The sequence below is a fragment of the Hemitrygon akajei genome, chromosome 5 (assembly GCF_048418815.1).
Source record: "Hemitrygon akajei chromosome 5, sHemAka1.3, whole genome shotgun sequence".
NCBI lineage: Eukaryota > Metazoa > Chordata > Chondrichthyes > Myliobatiformes > Dasyatidae > Hemitrygon > Hemitrygon akajei.
Window position 1 is genome coordinate 83,795,349 of NC_133128.1, and position 15,076 is coordinate 83,810,424.

Genomic DNA, 15,076 nt, shown 5'->3' on the forward strand with positions numbered 1-15,076 from the left:
GCATCAACTGAAGCTGAATCCTCTTCATAACAAGGTTCTGCAGCATATAACCAACTGGCCCAATTTTCTGAACTTCATAATCTAAGGGATGAACTTCAGGAGACAGAATATAACACTGTACAGCAGACTATACAGTCTGTATAGTGCTTCCTAACAGGAATGACTTTCTATTTACTATTTTGTTGAAGCTCAGACATTCAATATGTATTTCTTTGCATAAAAAGTGGCGGGGAAGGAGAATATGTATTTTCATCAGAAGTGTTAAACACATTAAAATCCATTTTTCTTCTTTCCATTTATGGAAATATTGCACATTCTCACTGAAGGTTCATTTAAATTCAGGATATACCATATGAGCTATATATTGTATAACACATGTAAAATATATTAATATGACCTCAATGTAAAATATTAACTAAAGTTTATGAATTTTAGTCTTCAAAACAAGTAATAAAAGGATCTTTACTGGCATATCATCTTGTTGTCAAATTATCTTCACAAACACATTAATGCTAAACATTAAAACCTTAATTGACAAGTAAATTGTTTGATATTTCTATTTCAGTTCATCCAAGCAATCCAAAAGCAATTATTCCTGTACATCAGAACAATACCGAAAAAGTATAAATATGAATCAGGACCATCCAAACCAAACAGTTCTCCTAGCATTTGCAGCAACAGAGAACATGAAATTCCTGGTGCAAACAAAATAAACTCACATGGTTCAAAAATAAACATAATATAAATCCTATTGTCCTAAATCCTTTTAATAGAAAAATACAATTTGGAAATGTGATACAAATGTCCTGTGTTCACAATGACAAAATTAAAGTCTGAAGGCTCATCATTTTTGTAACTACTATTATTATGATTATGTTTAGGCCATGCATTCTGTATGTTTGTACCTAAACCTCAGTGAAAGACATATACAGGGAACCAGAGCTGAACTGTAGAGAGTCTGGCATTTATACTGAAGAGATCTTTTTCTTTTTCCTCATAAGAACTTTTCTTTCGTAAAGAGGTGGTTTAATAGATAATTGCTCACTTCTGCATTTATGGCATAATGAATGTTCCATAATCACAGACAAAGGAATTCACCTCTTTTTCTTCAGGTAGAGCAGGTAGCCAGTGTGCGCATGCAGATTTGTACAATGGACCTCCCAAGAGATTCAGAACATAATAGATTGCACAGACATGTCATTTCATACTGCATGTGAATTCATATGTTCACATAGTGTTTATCAAGTATTAAAGATCTAAATGGTCAAGATAGAATGTATGGGAGCCCCATAATACTCATTCCTGCTGAGTCATGTTGCTGCATACACATTTCAGCTGCCATGTCGGACTAACTGATGGTTCTATTCAGGCTCTACAAAATACTACATGGCGGCAATTATTATTACTGTAAAAGAGACAAACAAACAACCATAATCAGTTGTCAGAAGCATTTTATTATCTAGAATGGGAGGGCTGGAACGCTACAGTATATTCCATACAGTTCATCAGTCCTGATGAAGAATCTCGGCCTGAAACATCAACTGTTTATTGATTTCCGGATGCAGTCTGACTTGCTGAGTTCCTCCAACATTTTGTGCATTATGCTCTGGATATCCAGCATCTGCAGAATCTCTTGTGTTTTTGATTAATATCATCAGCCTTCATGTCCCTAGTACTGACAACTTCCAACAAGAGTCATCCAGTCATTTCTCCTTAACATTCGTCAATGTCATTATTGACCAGTTCTCCACCTTAAACATTCTAGGAACCAACACTGAACAGAAATTAACCTAAAACAAACAAAATGCCCTCAGAAGCACTTAAGTTTCCAATTCTATAGAAACACTGCTGCAAAGCATTTCCATTATTGCCTCCCTTTGAGCATCCTGAAAGACAGTGAGAAGGTTTAATTAATTAATGGCAAAACAACTCCATTGATTGCTGCACGCATCCACATTGTTGACAATATTTAGGTAGCACACAAGTTGTCTGCAAAATGAATGTTTGAACGCTCAAGACTTCAATGGCAGCACTCTACAATCTGCGAGTGAACCACAACTTCACAACCCATCCTAATTAGTTATTATTTTTGATTATTCTTATATGCTTGTTCACAATGTTGTAGCTGCCCACCAAACAGTACCAAGGCATAGTCAGTAATAGGTCAAGAAATTGAAAGGTAATGCTTTCACAGATCTCATTTTATGATTCTTCCACTGGCACAGTTCCCAGGTTAACACCCTATCTATTGTTTATCAACTGAGCGTTGATTTAAATACAAACCATAAACACCAGAACCAACTGAAGTCATTCTATAGCCCAAAAAAGTATACCTCCAATTAGTAATAAAAACCTTGCCTACTGTTAAGATGTCCTTACTGCCTGCTTTCAGTATGCCTATACCTGCCCAATCTCTTAATGGCTTCTGTCATGTTAACAAATGGCTGCTCCTTTACAGCAGAGATGCTATGAAGATCTTCAACAAACCTAGCTCAATTTGGCTTGCTTCAGATCATCCCATGTCTTTATGAATTACAGCAATTTGGGCTAACTAGTTGATGGGCAGTAGAGAGGGCAATCTTGAAGTAACAGTAATGAAGGCATAAATGTCATATTCCTGAATTAAGACAGCAAAGTCACAATATACTGAACCACAATTTCCTCAGAGAAGGATGTCAACATGCTATTAAACTGAACGACAATTTCTGGAGTATTGTGGCATCACTTAAATTCAGGGCAAATTTAATAGCCTGAGCTTCCATGCCATGAAGTTTGAACCTTCACTATGGAGTTTATAAGATGGATGGATTCTGCCTGGAAGCTATAAACAGCATAGTTGGGTTCTTTAGCATTTACATGGATCTGGCCACTACTACCACACTGAAAAATGGTTTCAAAATCCTCATAGGAACTAACTCCTAAAGTAGAAAATGGTGTTCCAAATTCTTAAATTTCAGCCATTTTCTTTGTAGACTTACCAATGGTCTGTGCATTTCAATGCGAACATGGTTTTATTTACAGGCAGTCCCATGAAAGTCCTCACCCAAATCCTCTGGGGAATTCACGTCATCAAACCCTCCATATGGGCTGGGACACAACTGTCTGGAACATCAGCAGGGCAGTAATGCCATCTAATGTACAAGTGTTGGCTCAAAAACTATCCTTTAGATCATGAGGTGCCAGTATCTCAACTGGAGACTAAGTGTCAAATGAACTGACAGAGATTTTATTCTTCCAATGATTTTTCCTCAGCTATTGGGATCTGTACAGGTGGGAGCTCTTGAGTATCTGTAAGGAAAAAGATATACTGGTATAGTCATACTGAAAGAAGATAGCACGTAGGAGAGACACGCTTAAGACATGTGATTGTTAAATCAAATGAAATAGCTTAAGGGATATAATTAATAACTACAAATATAAGCGCATTGTCATTTTCCACAACCTCCATTTGCAACTGCAGCAGTCAATTCCATGGAACCCCAAAGCTTCTTATCCAAACACAGTGCTCCACAGTACAGCCCCTGACAGCTTGCTTCTGCTTTCATAGGTTGTGTATAGTTTCTCCTGTAAAAGAGAGAGGTACAAGTATCAATAAGCAGCATGCACTCTCTAAGGTGCCACAATTAAATAGCTGGGAATGTGTGCAAGAACACAAGAAACAGAATAAGCATATTAGTCCCTCATGCCCCCTCCACCATTTAATACAGCTGATCTTTTCACATTACTTCTTCATACAAATTGCACATACCTTGATTCGCCACTAGTCAAAAATCAATCTCTATCCAAAACATATGCTGCAGCTTTGAAATGTGCATGACTGTTGAAAAGGGATAAAATTGTGAATGTAGGATGAGACACAAATATTAGGTAATTGATACAGATTGTTACAAGCCAGTTGCTGGTGTTATAATCCCAGAAGTTTCATACGTCTACATTCATAGATATTTTGGGATGGGATTTGATGATACATGCACTCAAGTTGATCACGTATTCAAGATCATTAAACATCTTACAACCAGTTTCTTGAACCATTATTCTTGGCATTCACTACCCTGACAATACCTTACGCGAGGTCTTAATCGCATACCTGGAGGGCTACCTCCTTTAAGAGATAGAAATGTGACTTCAATCAACCTCAGTTACATTCAGGTGGTGCTGGGAGCTCCTGAAATTACCCCCATTGTTGAATTGTTTAGTACAATTCAAACTCTTTCAAAGTACAAACTGCACGCACAAACTTCAAATATAGTTAACATCAGGATAATAATGACATGGACCCATATACAGTATTGCCACTTTGGTGAATTTTGATGTAATCAATTTTCTAGGCCATGGAACTTAAAACTTGCTAATCATTTAGAATATTATTTTCTATTGTTGATTACTCATTTGGATAGTTAATAAAAACATGCAATAGATTATATCAGATTTATAAAGTTTACAACTGGGAATTCATTTCTGAAACTAGACCCACTCAAAATTTAGTGAGCTATTTTCTGCAAAAGTCAAGTTGGCTTGAATTTTTAAATAATGGCATTCATTTGAGAGGGAACTGGTAGGTGTTAAGTCATTGTATTTCTCCAATCTCATTAAAATTATACACCAATCACAACTGCAAAATAAAGTGCTGTACATCCTATAAATTGTATATTCCCTTTCATTCTCATCTTGTATTTCTCAGTGCCTTTGCTCCCTTATGGCCCTGCTGCATTACCTGTGTCCTATACTTTTGTCTTCTTGCATTCATTCTTCTCGAAGATAATTTTACATTACTCATTATTTCTGTGGTCTCCTTTCTCCAGTCTTTTTAAAAAATGATTCCAACTCTTCAATTAGATATTCCTTTGTCACTGATTCACATCATATTTTGTATATTGGCTACAGAACATACTTTAAGCAACAACATTACCAATTCTTTTTTTTAATTTTTTTTTATTGAATTTTCAAATAGGTTACAGAAAGAAAAAAAACAATTCTTAATCATGAATTTTAAAGCCAGTTCTGCTCAAAAAATAAGCAGTCACATAAACAAAAGGCTATTTAAAATAATAAATGTTTGAAATGTACCTTAGCAGCACAAAATGAATGGTATGAAAATTACAGAATTCAGTGGTTTTCATAAAAAAAGCCACCAGTGAATTAGGCTTATGTAGGTCACAAGCTTGTATTTTGAAAACTGCTGTGCATCCTGTATATACTAAACAAATAGTGCCACTTTGCTACACTTATTTCACATAAATTAAACCTTATATTGAACTAGTATAGCAGTGAATTGTAGACAAATACACTTATTTATTTTACCATTCAGAACTTCAAAAGAAAAGAAAAATTGGCCCAATGGATAAAAAGCAGTTCCCACAGGTAAGCAGTATGCTTTCAAAATGCATTGCCACAGAAGCATTTTCGAGCATATATCACCAATTATTTTCTCCATGCTCAGCATCTGGGCATGTGATATTGTAGCACCACAGTGTGTAAATATGATGCTATATATGATATTACACTGATCATCTGATACTAATCAGCAATCTAGATTTAAAATCTTATTCTGTTGACTCAAAGCTCCGTTAAATGGTGGAATATTTTAAAACCATGCACCCAGCAATTTTGCATTTGTTAGAGTCCTTAACTCTGTCAATTCTCTTTCTCAGTTCTTTATTTATACTGAATAATTATGGCATATAGTAGGTCCAACAGGTGATGCTAGTACCTGTAAAGCTCAGCCAACTCAGTTCACATTGATGCTTGTTTTTTATGTATTTTATAGGTTTACAATTTTCAATACATTACTGTGCCTTGAAGTTCCCTTTTTTTTTGGAAAAGTGTGCTATAAATGCCCTTTGGTTTGCAATTTTCAAGTGCGATCTTTATTAAGTTGTTATCAAATTCCCTCGTGTAATGGCACACTGTTTCAAACTGATGTGTTTCAGTATTATGTAGCTGCTGACATTAGCTGCACAGCTCCAATCTTGGGAGCCAGCCCTTAAAGGGACACATCCAGAACGATACAAGGTCCAACTACAACCTATGAAAGCCTACTTTAAGAGTGAGAAAACAACTCTGATTGAAGTCAGAGACAGAATCCGATGCACATCAACTCTGGCAGGGTTTGCATGCCATTACTTCCTACATGCAGTGATGCAGGACTCCAGGTGAGCTGAACACCCTTTACCCATGCTTTGAAATGGAGAATAAAACTACACCCGTGCAAATCTCTGCAGTATCTGATGACCCCGTGATCTCGGTCTCAGAGGCCGACATCAGAAACCTCTTTCAAGAGGGTGGATCCTAGCAAGGCGTCAGGATGGTGATGGTGCACCTCATAGGGCACTAAAAACCTGTGCCAACCAACTGGTGTGGATGTTCACGGATGTCTTCAATATCTCACTGCTGCCGTCAGAGGTTTACACCTGCTTCAAAAAGGCGACTTTCGTACTAGTCTCCAAGAGCAGGATGAGTTTCCTTGATGACCATTGCCCAGTTGCACTCACATCTATTGTGATGAAGTGCTTTGAGAAGGGGGTCATTGTCAGCATCCTGCCCAAGCAACAACCTATACCTGCAGCAATTTTCCTATCACCACAATAGGCCTACAGTGGATGCAATTTCACTGGCTCTCCACTTGGCCTTTGGTCACCAGGACAATTGCAATACCTACGTCAGGCTACAGATTATTGACTACAGGTCAGCATTCAACTCTCAGTACTAATCAATAAGCTCCAAAATCTGGGCCACAGTACATCCCTCTGCAAATGGATCCTTGACTTCCTTATCAGCAGACCACAGTCAATACAGATCAGTAATAACATCTCCTCCTCGCTGATGCTGGCACACCTCAAACACCACCTATAAATTTGCCAATGACACAACCATTATTGGTAGAATTTCAGATAGTGACGAGGAGACATACAAGAGTGAGCTGGATGAGCTGGTTGAGTAGTGTTGTAACAACAAGATTGTATTCAACATCAGTAAGACCAAGGAGTTGATTGTAGACTTCAGGAAGGGGAAGTCAAGGAAACACACATCAGTCCACAGCGAGGGAGAAGTAGAAAGGGATTAGCAGTGGAAAGGGTGAGCAGTTTCAAGTTCCTGGGTGTCAACATCTCTAAAGGCCTATCATGGGTCCAACATATTGAAACAATTACAAAGAAAGCACTTCAGTAGCTATATTTCATTAGGAGTTTCAGGAGATTTAGTACGTCACCAAAGACTCTCTACAGATGTACCATGGAGAGCATTCTGCTTGCATCACTATCTGCTATGGAGAGCCACAGCAAAGGATTGGAAAAAGTTGCAAAAATGTTGAGCCCTTGTAATTGGAGTGGATGAGGTCTTTGATGTTAAATTGTATGCCACTTTAAGCATGATCCCTATGGCTGACTGCAGAGTCATTAATGTCTATTTTTGATTTTCATATAATACAAAGTAAATTGTTTGGTGTGTAAAAAAAATGTCATTTTCAATAAATTTGTGTTCAAAAATGCAAATGATGGTCCAAAGAATACTCTTCATTAATTGTGAGCTGTGCCTGCAATAAGGCATTGTGACTAATCAATACAACAATGCAAAGTGACAAAGAATGTAATTTGAGTATCATTATGCTGCTGGCATTGAGGACAGCAATGAAGGCCCTCCATCTCTTGTGGTGTTCTTCATCATGTTGCAATTCCTCTTGGTTTTCCACTATTGTCAATCACGCAAGATCTGGGTGGAGACCCAGGAACAGCATCGCAGTCAGATGTAGAAAGATTCTTCATTACTGTTTCCATTACAGTTTTGTGTTTCCAGTCAGGGTTGTTAGCCCTGAACTGAAACCATGAACCTGAAGGACTGATGGACCACTCTTAGTCTGGCCTCTACCCTTTGAACTGCTTGGCATGGGATACCGAGGGGCATAAGAATAAAGCCCTAACTATAGCCAACATAGCTCTCTGGGTCATTGAGGCACGCAAGCCTCCAAACCACGACAAGGTTGTGGTCCTCTTGGAGGAATTTGAGTATCATTGGCCTTTGAGTATCATTGGCCTTTTAAATAGTTTGTTTTCATAGGAAATAGCTTTCATAAAAGTTGGTTGCTGTGAAGAACCAATTTATTCATTTTACACCAATGATAATTAAAATCATTTTGGTATATTTGAAGTTATTGGTTCAAGTTTCACATTAAAACTATATATCTGAGTACAGGAGATGGAATGTTATGCTTAAGTTGTACAAGACATTAATGAGGCCTAATTTGGAGTATTGCATGCAGTTTTGTTCACCAACGTACAGGAAAGATGTAAATAAGGTTGAAAGAGTAGAGAAAATTTACAAGGATGGTGCTAGGACTGGAGGACCTGAGTTAAAAGGAAAGATTGAAGAGGTTAGGACTTTATTCCTTGGAACGTAGCAGATTGAGGAGAGGCTTGTTAGAGATTTACAAAATTGAGGGGTATAGATAGGGCAAATGTAAGCAGGCTTTTTCCACTGAAGTTGGGTGGGATTACAATTAGAGGTGATGACTTAAGAGGGAAGGGTGAAAAGTTTAAGGGGAACGTGAGGGGAAAATTCTTCACTCAGAGGGTCACGAGAGGGTGGAACGAGCGATTAGCATAAGTGGTACATGCAAGTTCGATATCAACAGTTAAGAAAAGTTTGGACAGATGGATGGATAGTAGGGATATGGAGGCCTGTGGTTCACATGCAGTTTGATGGGACTAGGCATCTTAATGGCTCCGCATGGACTAGGTGAGCCAAAGGGCCTGTTTCTGTGCTGTACTGTTCTATGACTTTATATAGTGCTAACAAAAATTGAGACATGTCAGAGATCTAATTTTGCCAGTAGCCCTATGAGAACCAGCACAGTAGCAATGTAGTCAATGTAACATTTTACAATACCATGCATCAGAAGATGAGGGTTCAATTCCCGCCGCTGCCTGTAAGTTTGTATGTTCTCCATGTGACCGCATGGATTTCCTCTGGGTGCTCCGGATTTCTTTGATATTCCAAAGACATATGAGTAAGTTTAAGCAAGTTATGGGCATGCTTTGCTGGCATAGGAAGCATGACAACACTTGAGGAATGTCCCCAGCACATTCTCCAGCGGTGTTGGTTGTTGATGCAAATGGCGGATTTCACTGTACATTTCTATGTACATGTGACAAAGATAATCTCTTTATATTTTGCTTCTTGTCCCCAGGAGTGTGCTGAATCATTTTTATGTGAGCACTAGGGAAATAAATATCTTGACTAAGATTTATCACGTGCCGAGATTCATGCAGATTAAAGAGAAAATGAGGGCTAAATTTCGATTCTCATGGTGGACACCAACGTAGTCACTAAGACATGGTCTTGTATACGGCTGCTTGTTAAGTCCTCTACCATAACATCTGAAGCACACTTGTGAACTGCATCAACAAAATTGCAATTTAGTCTAATTTCACTTCATCTTTTCTGCGCATTTAATAGGAGACACCGAATGAACATGCTCTCAATGACTGCATAGTGGTTTATCATGTAGATCGTCTTAGTTCAGTACACTACAAAGATATTTTTAGTAAAGTAGGAGAAAATCGTGACTTCTGAATTTTAATTTATGCCAATGCAAAGCTACAACACTCTGGTACTAAATATAAACATTCTATATGTTATTTCCCCCGTGGCTTTGCAAACCAATATTCAACATCTCTAAGACAAATGAATATCAGTAAATAATGTTTGAATCAGCAAGTAGCATACCTCATGCATGTCAAAACACAAGTTTAAATAAACGCGTGTATTCAAAGTATTTCATCCGACCTTTTCACTTCTAGTCCACCAACGCAAGTCACAGATATTTACAAAATGTGCCCCCTTTGTAAAGCATTATACAACTTGTTCAGCTCTTAAATATAGATTCCAATTGCAGACACGTGGGATAATTCGACCTGCTAGTTTACTACGACTGGATGGTAGGTCGCGTGTATTGCGCGCTTTCCTGCAGGCACCGCTCCGCCCACCCTTTTCGCAACGTTGACGCAATCTATAAATAGTAGAACAAAAGGACAACTTCCTTGAAGCTTGCTGAAACTGCATAAAAGGGTAAGCTTTGTAGTTGGGTTAAACATAATAGCGAGTTTTGTAATGATTCTTTATACTAAAAAAAACATGCGTCCTGTAACTGTCGGAGTCCTGAAGTACCGATTTTCGCGAATCCGTAAGTGTCCATATCGTTTTCTTCTGTTAAGACTACATAAAAGTGTTCCGTAATGTACCTGCGTTAATTTTATCAAGCACAGTTACTGCTTCTTTTGTTCGCCGCGTTATTTAAGGACAAACAACATAGCTCGTGGAGTCTTTAAACTTATGCGGTTTGTATGGATCGTCTAACTAAATAGTGCATGATCGAAGACGTTTGGGAATATATTAAATTGTACCTTAGCGGACATCAACTTAACTAATACTAATTGTACCGATGCTCAAATATGGGATGACGCAATTCCAGATTTAAACTACTGTATAAAATTGTTGATGTGAAGATAAGGTAGTGCCATATGATACGACGGTTTTGTTTATTTTACTCTAGATATTTTGTTTATTCTTGTTCGACGAGAAAACTGGACATTTTATGTAAAATTTCCGTAAATAATGGAGAAAGGAACGTTGTTTATTTTCGATTATGTATTGGAGGTTGCGTTATAACTTAATAATAAAGGGGAGAATAGAAGTCAACCCTTTCTCCGTTTACTTATGATCTGCCATCATGAATTATGCTACTGTAAACAAGGCAGCACACCTTGACTGAGGTAATATAAAGCAACTCCTAACAACCCTGCATAGAAATAATAATACTACTACTACACTATTTACATTGATACACAGTGATCTTCCGGCATAAGCAGATTGACGGCTGTGACTACCAAACAATAGTTGACCATCTATCAGGAAAATGCCAAATGAGACCAGTGACAGCGTCACACAGCCAATTGACGTATGGAATAGTAAAGAGGGCGGTACTTCCGCTGTAGCGTAGTACTTTGTTACAAACAATAAGCCGTTTGCAATACAGTATTGCGGATTATCTGCCCTAATGGAATCACAAGTAAACCTGGGACAAATAGGCCTGGACAAGGGGAAGTGAACAGACTCCTTTGAAATCAGAAACTACATCCTAGCTTTTCTATTTTGTCTATTTTAATTAAAAGTGACAATTGTCTTTACTATATTGTATATTATACAAATATTTGCAATGCCCCTCAAAACCGGCACGCCAAATTAAGAAAATCGTTATCGTAGCATGATACAAGTTTCAACTTAAAAACATTACAGAGGAGCAAGTCTAAGAATGACAGGCTAGTATGTACAGTATTCGGAAAGTTTAATACAACAAGCACAACATAACTTCTGAGAAGATTGTAAAATGTCATCTGTAGCATTGGAATACATTTCGGAGTTTAAGTTTACCTAGTTAATTAACGATGACAATGTTGTATTAACAAGTACAACATCTTTAATCTGTAGAGTATACTGGAGAAATGCGTGCGACTGTCTTCTGCAGTTCTGCTTGTCTAGATTTACGGGCATTTTTCGATAGCGCGCAGCACCTTGATTGACAGGAACAATGCAACACTGATTATCTAACTTGGATAGTCAATATTTAAATATCCTAAGAGCCCACTTTAACACACACACATTTATTGTGGACTCATAATATTTACAGTGTCTGCAATTAATGTTTTGCTATTAAAAACGGAGGCACTACTGATCGTTGTTTGGAACTGGAATCCCACCTCCTATTGGTCTGTTTAATTTGAGCTGTAGATTCAAATATGACAGTGTCCGACGTATTCTTTACTTTTCTAATCTTGGGTCGTAGTGTTTTTTTTTTAGAGGGATGGAATAATTAATATTAATATCTGAGCCATTCGTGCACCGTTCTAATTAACAAGCTTCCAAATTTGAAACCAATAAGTATTGCAGAGATGACTCATCTGAGGCAATATTGATAAACTTATGTTTAACATTATTGCCAACATTATACTCAAATTTGGAGTTAGGAGATTAATGGTATGCTTTGGAAAAAATTAGTGTGCCTGCCATCAGATAAATTCAGTGTCTTTAAAAAAAACTACACGTTTTGCTTGATCAGTTTGGACTTTTTGGTGCAAGTTAATGCCAGTTCAGTATTAATTTTTCTTGCCTTTTCTCCTGTATAAGTGTTACACTCAAAGATTAATGAAGATAAGGGAGAACACCAAACTCATCTAGATTGATACTTGATCTGCAGAATTTACTCTTTCAACAGTAAGTTATGATTCCCTCATTTTTCCCCCATTAGAACTAATCTGACAATATTGTTCATAAATTGTATTAAAAACTCTTATTCTGTTTAAATTAGCATTTATCATGTTATATTTGTTTTCTTGAAATGAAAATGGTTTAATTTATAACTGTATTATACACTTTAAAAATTGACTTGCATTTTAATAGTTCCTTATTTAGTAACTTTCAATAGTTTATTCTAGAGAATTTCTGGTGTTATTAACAGCTTTAACTCAAGTTATTGGTGAAAGATGTGCTTAGTACTGCATAACATCTTATTAGAAGGGAATACATTGAAACTTCAGTTATTGGACAGACTGGGTCACACCCCATTCCTAGAATCTGCCATCTCTTGCACTGAATGTTTAACATACTATTAACTAGATTTGGTAGGCACCAGAAATTGGGTATTTTTGGAAATTAATAAGGACTAAGTAGATTCTGTTTAGTGTGTTTATTCTGCTTTGCTTTTTAATGTCCTTTGCCGGTCTTTCTGCTTTTACAACTGAAATCTGTAAATGTTTCAGGAATATTGGATGTGCCATATTTTAAATTACTTAGTGAATAAGCTGAGTCTATAGTTTTAATATAGTCAAATCTGCTACCTGTACTCCAAGAGTAACATAGCAATTAGACAATGAATAATTTTAAATGGTATGTCATCACTGCTAATAGTGTGCCATTGCCCCAGTGGTAGCATTCACACTTAAATCAAAAATTACAGGTTATATGTACTCTGCCCGAGTAATCCAGGCAAGTAGATACCGTTGCTCTAAATTCTATTCTGCATCTAGAAACATGTTCTTGCCAAACCCTACCATTGCCTTGTGCATAGGATTAAACATTGTCTTCTAGAGTAGAAAGAATACTTTTTGTGTACTGTATAATTGTAAACAAGCCTGAAAATACTTCAATGCTTCATGTTCCTTTCCATGAAAAACCCATGAAGTACATAAACAAAACTGCTAACATTGTAATTTTTATCAAGTAATGTATTTAAAGTGATTATAGTAATCATGTGATACAGCAACTTAAAACATCTTACTGATTTAATCAGTGCATGATAAATTGACTAATTAGTTTGAAAACTTTCTATAAATTAGGTAAAAACTACATATTTTTCTAAAACACATTTTACTCTGCAGTCATCGGTGAATGTTAGCTATTTAAGGGCAAAGTTGTCATAGTCAACTAAGTTGCATCTGATAGAGAATTATAAATTCCTCTTATGAGGAAGATGGAGGGATATGGACATTGTGTAGGTAGAAGGAATTTGTTTGAGTTTATTTCGATTCACTTTTTAGCTGGTTGGCCAACTATACTGTTTTAAGACTCTCCCCAAATCCTAAAAAAGTTGCTTTTAATTTAATCCCACGATCTAGTTCACAGCAGAGATGAATAGATTTGTAATCTCATCCTAAAAACAGCTCCATAATTGTTGCAATATCAAGTTAATAGCGTAAATTTAAATAAATGAAGAGTCTTCGATCCTGAATGCATCAAGAGATTTAATGTTTCAGTTTTAGACCTGAAATATTAACTTTCTCTTTCCACAGAAACTGTCTGATCTACTGAGTTTCCTGCATCTTCTGGTTTTTTAAAATTTCAAATTTCCTGCACTTGTGGTTTGATTTGGGTGCTGTGGTACTCTGCTCAAAGTCAAATCATCTTGTGAATGATGTACAATCAGAGCCTTGACCATTCTGATGCATGCTCAGGCATGTATGCAGTTATGTATTCTTCTATAGTCTGTCCTATTTGCATCTGCAGAAAATGATGATTGTAAAGCATTCTTAGGCAGGTTGTCCAAAGGCTGCACACCAAAATTCATTTCAAACCTGATAATGAAAATTAACAAAACACTTTTTTTAAAAAACCTTCTATGCCCTCCCATGCCTTATGGTCTATATCTAAGTGGCCTAATGTAAGGAAAAGGATATAACTAACCAAACCTTTTACAGTAATGTTCCATTTCTCTCTGTACTCAAAAACATTGAATCCATCATGTTATAGAATAAAAGGGAGGGCTTGATTTTACAAGTTTCTGGAAACTGTTAGGACACAACCCTTATCTTGCCATTTTGAAATTCAGGATTTTTTTTGGAGTCTTGGTATCCATTTAGCTATAAGGACCATAGATGTCTTAATCATACCAGGTCGTTTCTAATTATCCAACTGTGACACCACATTGGCATGAGAGCCAGACGGTCAAATTCAAATTGTTAGCAGGGGTTTTATATTAGCTCTGTAGTCTTCCCCTCTTCATTCACACCCACAACTCCGGTACAAGAACTGAGCGCACTTTAAACAATTTTAATGTGGGGTTGAAAATTTTGCGATACCATTGGTTCCAACTTTACACAAAACACAAGCAAACATTGCTGGAACTACATGGGGACTTGCTGATCTTACCAGAACAAGTCATCTAACATCCCAAAAAAAAGTTCAAATTCAGGGAGATGGTGGATCTTTGATATTTTTTTATATAGAAGTTGTCATCCTTAACTACTACGCAAGGTAGAAGAATTAATACTTAAGTGTATCCGCGGGAGAAAAAATGGCAAAGCTTTAAAGCAACTTAGAGTAAGTAGAGAAACGCCAACAGACCTGTAAAATAGTGGGTCGGGTACGCGAAATTGCGAGCCCCCAGCGTCCGGGTGGTACTGTCGAAGCAGACCGGGAGAGCTTCTGAGGGAGCGGCGGGAGGCGAGGCGCCGGGGCTCGGTCACCGCGGAGAACCCCTCCCCCGCGGGCCGCCGGCCAGCCGGGCTTCGCGCCGCTACCGTTGGAGCCC

General features: G+C 37.3%; 1 long non-coding RNA gene across 2 annotated transcripts; it reads right to left on the reverse strand.

The window, feature by feature from the left end:
- Positions 1–1,434: 1,434 nt before the first annotated feature.
- Positions 1,435–15,072, reverse strand: LOC140727926 (uncharacterized). Of its 2 annotated transcripts, XR_012098971.1 has the most exons (4): positions 14,890–15,072; positions 3,443–3,564; positions 2,979–3,288; positions 1,435–1,886 (listed from the first exon to the last, which is right to left on the reverse strand). It is a non-coding gene; the product is annotated as an uncharacterized lncRNA (long non-coding RNA). The 2 variants fall into 2 exon arrangements; XR_012098970.1 differs by lacking the exon at positions 14,890–15,072 and having other exon boundaries at positions 3,443–7,974.
- Positions 15,073–15,076: the final 4 nt, after the last annotated feature.